Here is a 15,752-nt window from a genome sequence, read left to right on the forward strand (position 1 = left end):
TTTAGATTCTAGAACAAATCCATTATTCAGTCATTGTACTGTGTTCATCATTTAATCCATTGTATTAAATATAATGCTCATGTGTTTATCAGCAGGCTCATTGTGGTTCATCAATAACTTGGTTCACCCTCAAGGAACTGTTCCTGCTGATAACAGCCCAATTCCCTTTACTTAGGACAAGAGGAGGTTATCTTGAGATGATTTCGGGGCTTAGCGTCCCCGCGGCCCAGTCCTCGACCAGGCCTCCTCTTTGTTACACACACCCCAGGAAGCAGCCCGTAGCAGATGTCTAACTCTCAGGAACCTGTATACTGCTAGGTGAGAAGGAGCATCAGGGTGAATGAAACTTTGTTCATTTGTTTCCGCCTCCATCGGGGATCGAACCCGGAACCTCATGATGATGTTAGTGGTAGAAGCCTCCATGATGACGTCAGTGGTAGAAGCCCCCATGATGACGTCAGTGGTAGAAGCCCCCATGATGACGTCAGTGGTAGAAGCCCCCATGATGACGTCAGTGGTAGAAGCCCCCATGATGACGTCAGTGGTAGAAGCCCTCATGATGACGTCAGTGGTAGAAGCCCCCATGATGACGTCAGTGGTAGAAGCCCCCATGATGACGTCAGTGGTAGAAGCCTCCATGATGACTTGGGGGGGGGAGATGATAACTGCTCGGTGCTGATCATGTTGTTGGGGGGGGGGAAAGGATGACAGTTATCTCTATTGTTGACAAGTTCTTATGACGTCCCAGGAGGGGAATACATCAATGTCATCAACACAAGGACGTTAATCTGCCTGTCAGGAGTGCCAGCAGCCGGTCACTGAGGACATCCGGCTCTGGCAGCCGGTCACTGAGGACATCCGGCTCTGGCAGCCGGTCACTGAGGACATCCGGCTCTGGCAGCCTTCGTACTTGTAGGACTTCCGTTGCTCTCAGTCGTATATCTCATTATTTACTCCACATGTGTGTGATTAAATTGTTGCCACTGTGAAAGGTCCGTGTGAGCCTGTCTCACCAGTGGGGTGACACTGGTGGCATTGGAGAACACACAGGTGTGGGCACTACCGCGAGAAACACAGGTGTTACTGCCAAGCACCTCTGTTAGGAGAAGTGTAAACAATACTTGGAGCTCCGATGGATTCATTACTTATTGACCAGACCACACACTAGAAGGTGAAGGGACGACGACGTTTCGGTCCGTCCTGGACCGAAACAGGTCGTTACATAATTTGTATTAGTTTGTAGTGAAATAATCGATAAAAGTTAATGTAACCAGATAATATTACAATAATGAACAGAATAGAAAAAGTTCTTGCAGGCAAAATGTTGTTCTCTTGGCAGTTAGCTCACTAATGAATGGCCCCGGGTCCAATTCCCGGACATGACAATACGTTTCACGCAACATAACTAATGCCTCATGCCTCTGCTCACCCAGCAGAGAACAGGTACTAGAGAGTTATGCAACAGTCGTGAGCTGCGGCATGGCAATAGTCACGCTGTTACCTAGCTCGGTCAGTGACGTATTTATCCGGGTTCGACTCCCGTCCAAACCGCCAGATTGTCAAGCTCCCTCCGTCTCCCTCAGCTGACAGAACACTGCTATAGGAGGTAGTAACACATCCAACTCGTTACATAAACTGACAACTAAACAATAAAATATCAGAGACAATGTATTATCAAAGTGCAAAAACTCCTCATTTATCATCTAAGAATGTGTCGTAAAACTTAGATGCCTCAGAGTGTACACAGATTCCTTTATTATTATGTTCCTCCGTGCGGTGTGTTGTGGGAGCAGGTCACTACGCCAGTTATTCCTGAACAACAAACTCGTCGTCACCATTGTTCTTTGTTCTTAGTGAGGTGGCGACCTGGTGCTGGCCACACTCTGGTGTCCTGGTGCTGGCCACACTCTGGTGTCCTGGTGCTGGCCACACTCTGGTGTCCTGGTGCTGGCCACACTCTGGTGTCTTGGTGCTGGCCACACTCTGGTGTCTTGGTGCTTGCCACACTCTTGTGTCCTGGTGCTGGCCACACTCTGGTGTCCTGGTGCTGGCCACACTCTGGTGTCCTGGTGCTGGCCACACTCTGGTGTCCTGGTGCTGGCCACACTCTGGTGTCCTGGTGCTGGTGTCCTGGTGCTGGCCACACTCTGGTGTCCTGGTGCTGGCCACACTCTGGTGTCCTGGTGCTGGCCACACTCTGGTGTCCTGGTGCTGGCCACACTCTGGTGTCCTGGTGCTGGCCACACTCTGGTGTCCTGGTGCTGGCCACACTCTGGTGTCCTGGTGCTGGCCACACTCTGGTGTCCTGGTGCTGGCCACACTCTGGTGTCCTGGTGCTGGCCACACTCTGGTGTCCTGGTGCTGGTGTCCTGGTGCTGGCCACACTCTGGTGTCCTGGTGCTGGCCACACTCTGGTGTCCTGGTGCTGGCCACACTCACGTGTGTTGAGGAAGGAACAATTCCTACACTTGGTTCTGTGAAGCGAACACGAACATCAGCTTCACTCTACAGATACGTGAGAGGCAGGAATGTTTCACACTGAGGAGCCTAGACCTATTACTAGAGTCGACGAGGAAGTCCTTCCTGTTACTATCATCAATGTCTTAAATATTAAACACAGGGAACAGGATATAACTATCAGAGATTTGCAGCTCAGCCCACGAGGAGCAATTGGATGTAGAACGAGAAGTAGCAATTGAATGAAGAACGAGAAGTAGCAATTGAATGAAGAACGAGAAGTAGCAATTGAATGAAGAACGAGAAGTAGCAATTGAATGAAGAACGCAGCACATGCAGATGATGGATCAATGCCGCTCCACAGAGCAAGAGAGCGTGTATAAAGCAGAGGCAACAGAGCCTCAAGCACGCGAGGCTAAATGGACGAGGTTCCGGTTGGATATGACCTGAGTGGCAGGTCCGAGGCTGGCGGAGATGGGCAGGTCCTCCTCGAGGGGTCCTCCAAGCATGGCCATCTGGGGGAGTTTTCTCAATGTTCATATTTCCTACAGAGATCGTGGAATTTCTTTCAGTAATATTTTACTTGCTTTTAAATTAAAAATAACAGACAAACTCTTGCACGAATGTATGATTCTTACTGAGGCTGTCATGAGATGATCCAACGGGCGATCAATATAAATAAAAAAGTAAATGTTCGTTTCTTCAAAATCGCTAATCTCCGAAAGTTCTTCACTGATTGTTTTGAAATTTTGACACAACGTTCCATTCGAATACGCGCGTTTTTATATACCTACTATTTAGATGCTGCACCTGTGACAGGTAGAAACATGTTTTTTTTTAAACCGTGCCATCTGTTGCACGCAATAGCAACACGTGCTATACTAAATATGTTATGATTCCATTTCAATGTTTCTGATTGCACTGACAAATTGAATTTTCAAAGATATCGATTTATTTTAATTTTTATTTAATTATTTTGTGTGACATTGCATTGGAATTGAGCTGTGTTGTTTACCATACCGTTCATTTGGTGATTATAGATGTTCATGCTGCTGTACGCTCTTTTATGTGACTAATTAATTGTAAAACTCCAGCAGAGTCCTTGATGGGAGAGTGGTACTTACCTAGTGGTACTTGCGGGGGTTGAGATCTGGCTCTTTGGTCCCGCCTCTCAACTGTCAATCAACAGGTGAGGTGTACAGGTTCATGAGCCTACTGGGCTCTATCATATCTACACTTGAAGCTGTGTATGGAGTCAGCCTCCACCGCATCACTTCCTAATGCATTCCATTTGTCAACTACTCTGACACTGAAAAAAATCTTTCTAACTTCTCTGTGGCTCATTTGGGTACTCAATTTCCACCTGTGTCCCATAGTGCGTGTGCCCCTTGTGGTAAATAGTCTGCCTTTATCTACCCTATTAATTCCTCTGAGAATCTTGTATGTGGTGATCATGTCCTCTCGAACTCTTCGGTCTCCCAGTGATGTGAGGTTTAATTCCCGTAGTCTCTCCTCGTAGCTCATACCCCTCAGTTCGGGTACTAATCTGGTGGCAAACCTTTGAACCTTTTCCAGTTTAGTCTTATGATTGACTAGATATGGACTCCATGCTGGGGCCGCATACTCCAGGATTGGTCTAACATGTTGTATACAAAATTCTGAATGATTCCTTACACAAGTTTCTAAATGCCGTTCTTATGTTGGTCAATCTGGCATATGCCGCTGGTGTTATCCTCTTGATATGGGCTTCAGTGGGACAGGTCTGGCGTGATATCAACCCCCAAGCCTTTCTCTCCCTCTCTCTCTCTAACTCTTGAAGTATTTTATCTCCCAAATGATAGCTTGTATCTAGTCTCCTACACCTATCTTCATTACATTACATTTGCTTGGGTTAAACTCTAACAACCACATGTTAGAACATTCCTGTAGCTTTTCCAGATCTTCTTGAAGTCTCAAGGTGTCCTCATTTGTCTTAATCCTTCTCATAATTTTGGTGTCGTCAGCAAACATTGAGAGGAAAGAGTCTATTCCCTCTGGGAGATCATTTACGTATATCAGAAACAGGATAGGTCCGAGTACTGAGCCCTGTGGGACTCCTCTGGTGACTTCACGCCAATCTAAGGTCTCACCCCTCACCGTAACTCGCTGCTTCCTATTGCTTAGGTACTCCCTTATCCACTGGAGCGCCCTACCAGTTACTCCTGCATATGCATCAGCCTTTTATGGGGTACTGTGTCAATGGCTTTCCAGCAGTCCCAAAAAATGCAGTCCGCCCATCTTTCTCTTTCTTGCTTAATCTTTGTCACCTGATCGTAGAATTCTATTAAGCCTGTAAGGCAAGATTTTCCCTCCCTGAACCCATGTTGATGGGTTGTCACGAAGTCCCTTCTCTCCAGATGTGTTACTAGGTTTTTTCTCGCGATCTTCTCCATTACCTTGCATGGTATACAAGTTAAGGACACTGGCATGTAGTTCAGTACCTCTTTTCTGTCACCCTTTTTGTATATTGGGACTACATTAGCCATCTTCCATATTTCTGGTAGGTCTCCCGTTTCCAGTGACCTACTGTACACTATGGAGAGTGGCAAGCAAAGTGCTCCTGCACACTCTTTCAATACCCATGGTGAAATTCCGTCTGGGCCAACAGCCTTTCTCACATCTAAATCCAACAGGTGGCTCTTGACCTAATCTCTTGTAATTTCGCATCCTTCCAAGGCTGCCTGGTTTACGGCCCCCCTCTCCTAGCACAGTGACCTCTCCTTTTTCTATTGTGAAGACCTCCTGGAACCTCTTGTTGAGTTCTTCACACCCCTCTTTGTCATTCTCTGTGTACCTGTCCTCGCCCACCCTAAGTTTCATCACCTGTTCCTTCACTGTTGTCTTCTGATGTGACTGTGTAGTAGCTTTGGTTTGGTCTTGGCTTTATTAGCTATATCATTTTCATACCTTTTCTCAGCTGCTCTTCTCACACTAACATACTCGTTCCTGGTTCTCTGGTATCTCTCTCTACTTTTTGGTGTTTTGGTATTCCGGAAGTTCCTCCACGCCCTTTTGTTCAGTTCCTTTGCTTTCATACGTTCCCTATTAAACCATGTATTCTTCTTTTGCCTCTCGTTTTTTCCTGTCGGGCCGGGATAAACCTCTTTACTGCCTCCTGACACTTTTCGGTGACATAGTCCACCATTTCTTGCACGGACTTTGTTCTGAGTTCTGTGTCCCATGGTATATCCCTTAGGAATTTTCTCATCTCATTTTTTCCCATTCGGTACGCCAGCCCTTTTGTCGGAAAATCCGACACCATTTAATATATCATACAGACAGATAATAGCTGTGTTGTATAAACAAGTTAACCCATAGAAAACGTAACTTGTAGTGGAATTACCGTCTATAGAAAACGGGATATCATTACCACATACTATTATAATTCACCACCTATTATGGTGGGAATTATTCTTAAATACATTAGTCTTTGGACTTTACCATCATAAAAACATCTCATATAAATTAACTTAATTATCAGTATTAAAGTAGAGTAAATGTGACCCTTCTATCACTTATTGACATCTGGACAATGTAAGCTAGGCGTCAGGGTGAGGGAGGGCAGCCATTGTTTATACTAGACCAGAGGCTCACGGGAGCAAATTCGGCTCCTGTTAATTTTACTGGAACGTAGTGTTATGGAAACCAAAGGTGTACCATTATCAACACGCTGTCAACAAATCAAGTTAAGTGTTCTTCCGAAACCCATGTATCTATCATTAGTGGCCATTAATGTCATTATATAGGGTGATCCCGTTAGAGCACGATATAGCCTCATACTAAAGGTAATTAAGCCAGGTCTTCATTGTTCCATGTACAGTGTTCTCTGATATACCTGTCATATATAGGATTCTGGCTTTACAGCTAGCGCCCTTTTAACAGGTCAAGACGAGGAAGCAAGGCTTTGTGCATCAGTTACCAGGGTGAAGGAAGCTACCTCAAAGAGGGAAAATGTGGTCTCTACATCCTGGTTATACCTGGTGGATTAAGGTCAGCTGTACTATAAGATAAGGAACCTCTTCAATGTTTAATAATGTGTAGTTAATACTGTAGTTTGATTGGCTGCATATATATTCAATTAATATAAACCCCCCCCCCCCCCCTAATGTGTAGAGGATCGATTTGTGAGATTATGAAATTATTGCAGAAATACAGTCCACTTATCATTATACAAATTGCAATCGAAGTATATAAATTAACGTAAATATAAATTCATATAAATTAAATAAATATAAATCTCACAGGTCGGTTCCCACACCTTTGTTTTCCAGTTTTTTTTTGGAGGGGAAGATAATTCCTAGCTCTACCAGGTACTCAAAGATCAATGTGTATGTGTGATTGGGGGAGCAGTCTTGAGGGGTGAGTGGTGTGTGTGGGGGGGGGGGGGGGAGCAGGGAAGCCCTGAGCACATTCTTGAGAAGTGGTGCTTTTTCAACATTTTTATATCTCACATGTGCGATGAAATTGAGATCGTACAAGTCTCTCATTCCTAGACAAGTAGAAAGAGACAACGAGCACTAGTAGTGTGGACAATTCCAAAGTCGAGAAACTATCTACATTATTCTTAAATTCATGATTGCCAATGACACGTGTTCCATTTATCCTGTCCACACTCTTCCACATTTTTCTGACCTTACCAGTTACTAGCGCAGTGTAACGATCCATCAGTCACTTTAAACACAGTCATACGGTCGTTCCACAATAGGTGAGGTTAGTGTGTCTGGGTCAGCCTTCCTCTCCATTTAGAGTTGGCTATTCAGTCAAATTGTAATACAGCAATAGATAGCTTTACAAGAATGAAGCCTAGACGAAAGAGGCTGTTGTAGTTAGGTCATCATTTTACCAAGAAGGAAAAGGAACGATCCAATGACTTGGCGTCTCACTTGACGCCTCACTTGGCGCCTCACTTGGCGCCTCACTTGGCGTCACTCGTTAGTCGTCGTGCTCCCTGGGGACTCCACAAGGGATGTGTCGTCGTGCTCCTCGGGGACTCCACAAGGTATCTCATAGCTTCAGAAGATAGCACAATTATCCTGTCATCTGGGACCGGTGGTGTTAGGTCCAGCTTGAGCCAGTCTCCGGGTTGTGTCTGTTAAGGTGCCTTACAGCCTCTTCTTCCATCATCCTAGCACAAGTCGATGGTAAGTTCTCAAGACTTGACGATAGTAACAGTGCAAGGAATAAAGCGGGGATAAACAATACACACTTACACCTTCACCAATATATTATATATAGAAATATAACTACTCATATGTACACTGTGTCGCTTTCACCCAGGACACCCAATAGATCTGCAGTGTTCATCAAATCCCGATGATTCCACTGTCTTCATGTACACGTCGTCCACGCTCAGTGGTAATCACCGGCTAGTTCACCTTCCTCAACATGGGCCAGTCCACACACCCTATCGTTACCATGTCCCAATACCCCACATCTGTTCTCCAGAAACACACTGGCTGAGGGCTTCAGCAACACACTGACAGGGGTCACAAATAATCACTTCCAGGGGTTTCTAACACCCTGGCAAAAGTCTCTAGCAACACACTAGCAGCTCTTCCCAGCAGATGAACTCTACTGTCGTCTCGTAACTCCTCTTGGTCAAATCCCGGGTACGTCGGTCCATTCAACACTACATAAATCCAGCAGCTAACACACTGCTACTACCGACGGTGTTCTCTCACAGGACCAAGTCAGGAGTTCAGGACTGCTCAAGGTGAACTCCCTTCCACTGTGCAATCGCCTCCTCACGTCTCCTCTGTGAACATGAACGTCATTAGCTAGACAGACAGTATACTGGGTGACCTTAGGATAACACCCTTCCACCGGGGAACTGAAATTGTAATGACATGCACAACCTAGATGGCGTTGATATCGTTACACCAGCCACCAGAGGTCATCATCATTATTGACCTCACCTCCTAACTGAGGTATGAAACAGGAGCCTTTCACCACCGCCAACAGATGGCGTTGTCTGCGTCTCACCTAATACCGGGGAGTTGGAGTGCAGGTCCCTAGATGGTGCCGTAATCGCCACTCCACACTTCAGCAACGGTGCTGATACCGTAACATGCGGGCAAGGTTCCGTGGAATTATTATCTCCTACTCTGTACATCACAAGGTCTAAGCTTATGTGACAATGAGATTAGTTAGTTTTGATTAGATATACGTAATTTCTTTCATCCTAAACCTACTTCCAGCACTACTAGTACTGTGCTCTGCCTTCCCTTCATATCTGAACTCAAAACTCTTACTAATACTTTTCTTCCTCATGGCATAAAGCTCACCTTTCGGCAAAGTAACATTCTTTGTAGCAATCTAGTTCACACTGCTCCCCCTGCTTCTAATGCTGCTGGTGTCTATTTCCTGTTCGTCTTGTCCTCTCCAATACTTTGGTGAAACTGGCCGTACACTTAATGATAGACTTAAGGAATACAAATGAAGTGTTAAGTCTGCAGACACAAACAATCGTCCAATCGTCACACTCGACTTGATAATGGTCCAGTACGGACCGAAACGTCGTCGTCTCTTTAATTTCTAGTGTGTAGTTTGGTCAACATACTTTTGCTTTCTTAAGAATAACTTTACGGTTAATCGAATCCACTTTACTAAAATATTGACTTAAAGAAATATTAATAAAACTTCAATAGATGATATATTAAAGTTGATTCGATTAATTAAAATATATAACTGAGAGTTAGGTGAAGTAAGCATATTACATGGAGCCAGTAGGCCCACTCCAGCCTTGTTGCTTGCTATTGTGTCCTGGTGGCTGGGCACTGTGCTCACCTGGTCTACTTGGTAGATGGTAGAATATAAATGCGCTGACTCTTGGTAGTTGGTTGAGTGTGATGTGTTCGTCGATGTCTAATCTTCCATTTTTGTTGTCGATTATTTCGGTGCTTTTTTCAAAATCTCTGATGGTGATCTACTTGTGTTTAGGGACTAAATGTTCCTTGATGGAGCCTTGACGTTTGTGCACTGTCACGCACTGCGGAAGAGATGTTGTTGACCAGCTTAGACAGTGATATCACTGAGGCTGACAGTCCCCAAGAGGGCTTGTGAAGTCACAGACGACCGTCGTTTCTTCTAAGGAGTTTCACGTTTTCTTGCAAAGAACTTTAGTACACCGAATTAATTTGTCTTAAATAACACTTCAATATGATGTCATTGATAATCACTGATAAACCATTCACTGAGCTGTTCATCTCACTGTATATCATTGTTTTTCAATCTAACACAATCACCATATTAATTACTGCATTCACCTTGGGCAGTGAAGCCCATTATTATGTGGCTAATATTACTATAATTATATATAATAACATTATATCTTGAGGTTATCTTGAGATGATTTCAGGGCTTTTTTAGTGTCCCAGCGGCCCGGACTTCGACCAGGCCTCCACCCCCAGGAAGCAGCCCGTGACAGCTGACTAACACCCAGGTACCTGTTTTACTGCTAGGTAACAGGGGCGTAGGGTGAAAGAAACTCTGCCCATTGTTTCTCGCCGGCGCCTGGGATCGAACCCAGGACCACAGGATCACAACTCCAGCGTGCTGTCCGCTCGGCCGACCGGCTCCCTGTCCATCACAATCCATCACAATATATCACAATCACTCAATCACTTCCCATAACGACCTGACGATGGATAAATTAGTCCACCAAACCATCACCTCACTTGATTAAGTCACTTCATATCATCATTGTGGTTAATTAGACCATTTTGGGACCTTTGACCTGTGATGACCAGACCTCACACCAGAAGATCTGGAGACGACCACGTTTCGGTCCATCTTGGACCATCATCACAAACAACTTGATAATGGTTCAGGACGGACCGAAACGTGGTCGTCTCCTCATCTTCTGGTGTGGAGTTTAATCATCATATCTTCAGCCACGTTATTGTGACTCATCGTTCTTTGATCTGTTTTCACTGCAAACTTCATGTCAAATGATTCAAGAATAGGCAACTGGATCGCTTGTTCGATATTTTATTTAGGAGGAGCTGATTTATTTATCTAGTGAGGGCCGAGTCCTGCCCCCCCCCCCCCCCCATGTCGCCTGTGGTGCTGGAATAAGCAAATCCATTTCAAACTGGGATCGATAAATTATATTATAAATGAGGCCGTGAGAACTCTATCACTTCAAGAGCTGTGAGAGCAACAGAGGTGTTGTACCTTAAACAAACTCAAGGTATTTTGTCTTCAGTTTGTACAATGTACAGTCTGGACTTGGTCAGCATCTTGGCTCCTGTTCACTTTAATGGAATATACAATATTTAATGTAACAAGAATTCTGGTTAGAAATATATTGCCTGGAAGTGAGAGGAATGTTGCCTTATCTCTCAGCGCCGCTGGAAGGTCATAACATTTGCATACTGGCCGAATATGGGCAAATTTCTAAAACATATGTGTTCCAGGATGTAAAAAAAAAGTTTTAAAAAGATCTACTTTGCCTAAATGAGCTCTTCCATAAAAGTTATTCACCAGTTGGAACCGGGAATCGCTGTATTTTAAACGTAAGTAAATGGTTACTGAAGAGTTAGTGTATAAGCTATAAATTGCCTTCATATATGCCAAGGCTTCATGCTATATGTAAAGGCATGTAGCCCCTGGCAGTATGTCAGTATTAAAGCCTTGTAGCCTCTTATAATATATAAATATTAAAGGCTTATAGCCTCTTATAATATATATATATTAAAGGCTTATAGCCCCAGGTAATATGTTAACATTAGAGGCTTGTACCCCCTGTTAATATGTCAGTATTATAGCATTGTAGCCCCCTTAATTTGTCAGCATTATAGGAGTGTAGCCCCTGTTAATATGTCAGTATTATAGCAGTGTAGTTCCCTATTAATATGTCAGTATTATAGCATTGTAGCCCCCTGTTAATATGTCAGTATTATAGCAGTGTAGCCCCCTGTTAACATGTCAGTATTGTAGCAGTGTAGCCCCCTGTTAATATGTCAGTATTGTAGCAGTGTAGCCCCCTGTTAATATGTCAGTATTATAGCAATGTAGCCCCCTGTTAATATGTCAGTATTATAGCAGTGTAGCCCCCTGTTAACATGTCAGTATAATAGGAGTGTAGCCCCCTGTTAATATGTCAGTATTATAGCAGTGTAGCCCCCCTGTTAATATGTCAGTATTATAGCAGTGTAGCTCCCTGTTAATATGTCAGTATTATAGCAGTGTAGCCCCCTGTTAATATGTCAGTATTGTAGCAGTGTAGCCCCCTGTTAACATGTCAGTATAATAGGAGTGTAGCCCCCTGTTAATATGTCAGTATTATAGTAGTGTAGCCCCCCTGTTAATATGTCAGTATTATAGCAGTGTTGCCCCCTGTTAATATGTCAGTATTATAGCAGTGTAGCCCCCTGTTAATATGTCAGTATTATAGCAGTGTAGCCCCCCTGTTAATATGTCAGTATTATAGCAGTGTAGCTCCCTGTTAACATATCAGTATTATAGCAGTGTAGCCCCCTGTTAATATGTCAGTATTATAGCAGTGTAGCCCCCTGTTAATATGTCAGTATTATAGCAGTGTAGCCCTCTGTTAAGTAAGGAGAAAGGGGACTACGAGCCTCCCCTCCATCAGCAGAGATGGATGACAGCTGGATGAGTGTGACGGATGGATGAGTGTGACGGATGGATGAGTGTGACGGATGGATGAGTGTGACGGATGGATGAGTGTGATTAATGACCCACAAATCGTGACGGCGCATGCGTGAACCAGTTGTGGGGTTCCACTTACCCCTCTTGATGCAAGATAATGTTAGGGTTAACTAATGTATTTTTAGAGACTCTAGCTCTAGGACCCGTGTTACCAGCTTAAACAGTCGCATTTTGTACGTAGTAAACTTATTTTTATTTTCCTATAGTCATAATGACTTGGCGCTTTCTCCTGAGTTCCCTTCCCTTCCGGTAGAGGGAGATGTAGACACGTTTTGGTACAGATTAGATCATGTTTTGACCTCTAGTCACGGATCTCGAGTATCACAATCAGGGATTATTGACCACAGAGACCCAGTCTCTGGAGTGGCTGACCACCACCTGCCACCGCTGCCACCTGTCCCCGCCCATCACCACACACCTGACCTTCACCCAGTCAGGTGTGTGAGGTTAACCTTCTGACCCTCACACCTGGGCTTAACTATTACATGCAAATTGTTATGTTATTGTTATCAATATTTACCAGGCTATATTAAAGCGAGGTTATCTAGTCCATCAAAACTCTCTTGCATCTAAAGCTTCTTCATCTTGAGCATCTCATGTCTTATCAATTGTAGTAAATCAAATTGATCTATACATTCCTACTCAGATAATTCAGCTGCATGATTGTGTATACTGTATGATTTGCAGTAATTAAAATTCACTCCATTTTCGGGAGAGTGGTGAGACCTGTTGTTGTTGTTGTTTAAGATTCGCTTCCCGGAACAAAACGCTCCAAGCAGCACGGGCTATGGAGAGCCCATTTGGCGAGACCTTCCCGGAGGAGAGATGAGGACAGAGAGAGAGCATGTGGATGTTATGGTGGTGTGGGTGAGAGTGGCTGACCAGGAATGCGGGTGAGGAGATGAATGAGTGTAGGGGGGGGGTGAGCGTGGATGAGTGAGAGTACTTACCTATCAGTACTTACCTATCCCTGCATATGGGACATTCACATTGCATATTGGCCTAAAAATTCATACCTATTCCGTACAATTCTCAAGCTCTCATTGGTAAGGTATACATCCGTTCTTGTTATTATTGTTGTTGGTCAGCCATGCAGTATACAGACCGACTCACATCAGTGTCTGTCATGTCCATCTTACTAGAGCAGACTATTATGTATCATAGCTTCCTTCTTTATGAAAGAGGGACAAGTACTTTACTGTGACAAGTACTTTACTGTGACAAGTACTTTACTGTGACAAGTACTTTACAGTGACAAGTACTTTACTGTGACAAGTACTTTACAGTGACAAGTACTTTACTGTGACAAGTACTTTACTGTGACAAGTACTTTACAGTGACAAGTATTTTACTGTGACAAGTATTTTACAGTGACAAGTACTTTACTGTGACAAGTACTTTACAGGGACAAGTACTTTACAGTGACAAGTACTTTACAGTGACAAGTATTTTACAGTGACAAGTACTTTACTGTGACAAGTACTTTACAGGGACAAGTACTTTACAGTGACTGACAAGTACTTTACAGTGACCAGTATTTTACTGTGACAAGTATTTTACAGTGACAAGTATTTTACTGTGACAAGTATTTTACAGTGACAAGTACTTTACTGTGACAAGTACTTTACAGGGACAAGTACTTTACAGTGACAAGTACTTTACTGTGACAAGTACTTTACAGTGACAAGTATTTTACTGTGACAAGTATTTTACAGTGACAAGTATTTTACTGTGACAAGTATTTTACAGTGACAAGTACTTTACTGTGACAAGTACTTTACAGGGACAAGTACTCTACAGTGACAAGTATTTTACAGTGACAAGTACTTTACTGTGACAAGTACTTTACAGTGACAAGTACTTTACTGTGACAAGTACTTTACAGTGACAAGTATTTTACTGTGACAAGTATTTTACAGTGACAAGTACTTTACTGTGACAAGTACTTTACTGTGACAAGTACTTTACAGTGACAAGTATTTTACTGTGACAAGTATTTTACAGTGACAAGTACTTTACTGTGACAAGTACTTTACAGGGACAAGTACTTTACAGTGACAAGTATTTTACTGTGACAAGTATTTTACAGTGACAAGTACTTTACAGTGACAAGTACTTTACAGTGACAAGTACTTTACTGTGACAAGTACTTTACAGTGACAAGTATTTTACCTTACTTCATTACACACAGAAATGTGTAATATAAGGGCGAAGAGGTAGAAGAGCCTATTAACATAGCTCGGGTGCATGGGGGGAGTTGTGCAAAACCCTGGTTTGTGTCTCGCAAACTAGGAAACTAGCAGGAGAAAACGCTAAGTCACTACGACTATGTAGCACTGGGAAGGGGTCAGGATAAGGATTTAGGATAAGGAACATATGTCGCTCCCGTCTCCATAATATCAAACAATCTCAAACTCGTTATATCGTCTCAACATTGACATAAACTCTACCTACATTCACAAACGTCCTATAAGATCGTCGGGCACACGCTCAGACAATAACAAGCTCTACATGACACAATATTGTGCTCTTGTCGCAAAAGGATGATGTAACGACGGCTAAATATGGCGCTCCATCCGGTCTTCTACAATCTTCTTTCGGACATGCCACTATCGCCTCCGGCCCGTCCTGACCTGCGCGTGAAGAGTAGCACAACAGCTGCCACACAGGAAGTCCTCTCCAAGTTATCCAGTGAAGGGATTTACACACAGTGGGGCCCGCCAGGGCACGACCTCCCAGCACGCTTCAGGCCGCCCCACATCGTTACCACCATTACAGGAATACGTTACACGTCGTCCTCAACACCTTCCTCATCCGCGGTGCAGGTACCTCTAGTGAGGTACTAAGGCCTTCACACATCTCTCGTCTGGTAGCTTACTCTCGACATCTTATCTTACCGCGTTTCCTAAAGATGATTGCCCTCTTTAGTGTCATAATTACTGATGTTTGTTGGCTTTAATCCCAACCACTTGGTCTGGATGGTAGAGCAACGGTTTCGCTTCCTGCAGGTTGGCGTTCAATCCCCGACCGTCCAAGTGGTTGGGCACCATTCCTTCCTCCCGTCCCATCCAAAATCCTTGTCCTGACCCTTCCCAGTGCTATATAGTCGTAATGGCTTAGCGCTTTCCCCCTGATAGTTCCCTCCCCTTGTTGTAATTCACTTACCTGACTCGTGTATGAGGTCAGGAGCGCCGTAACTCTCATAAAGGCCATGCGAGTAGCCTGCCTCATTAGGCTTCCTGACAGCTCATAAGAGTAGCAACCTGCCACCAGACGATACTCGCCCGTACAGCGTCCCGCCAGAGAGACGCAGTCAGCGCTCTTAACATAATGTGTATGTTAAGTCGGTATTTCCCCCATATATAAGTTACTATTGTTGTATATTATAACTTGGTATATAGGTCTGGATAAATTGTCAGGTTATATGTTAATATTAATTATAGCAATTATTTATGGATGTTTGACAGGCATTTACAGAGGCGTAATTCGAACAAATGACGTCACAGAAGCATTGTTCGACAAATATTCTAGCGCCTATAGTTGTAAGTAGTGTGTTGTGCTTGTCCATGTTAAAAAATATATAA

Source organism: Procambarus clarkii, chromosome 28, assembly GCF_040958095.1.
Source record: "Procambarus clarkii isolate CNS0578487 chromosome 28, FALCON_Pclarkii_2.0, whole genome shotgun sequence".
Lineage (NCBI taxonomy): Eukaryota > Metazoa > Arthropoda > Malacostraca > Decapoda > Cambaridae > Procambarus > Procambarus clarkii.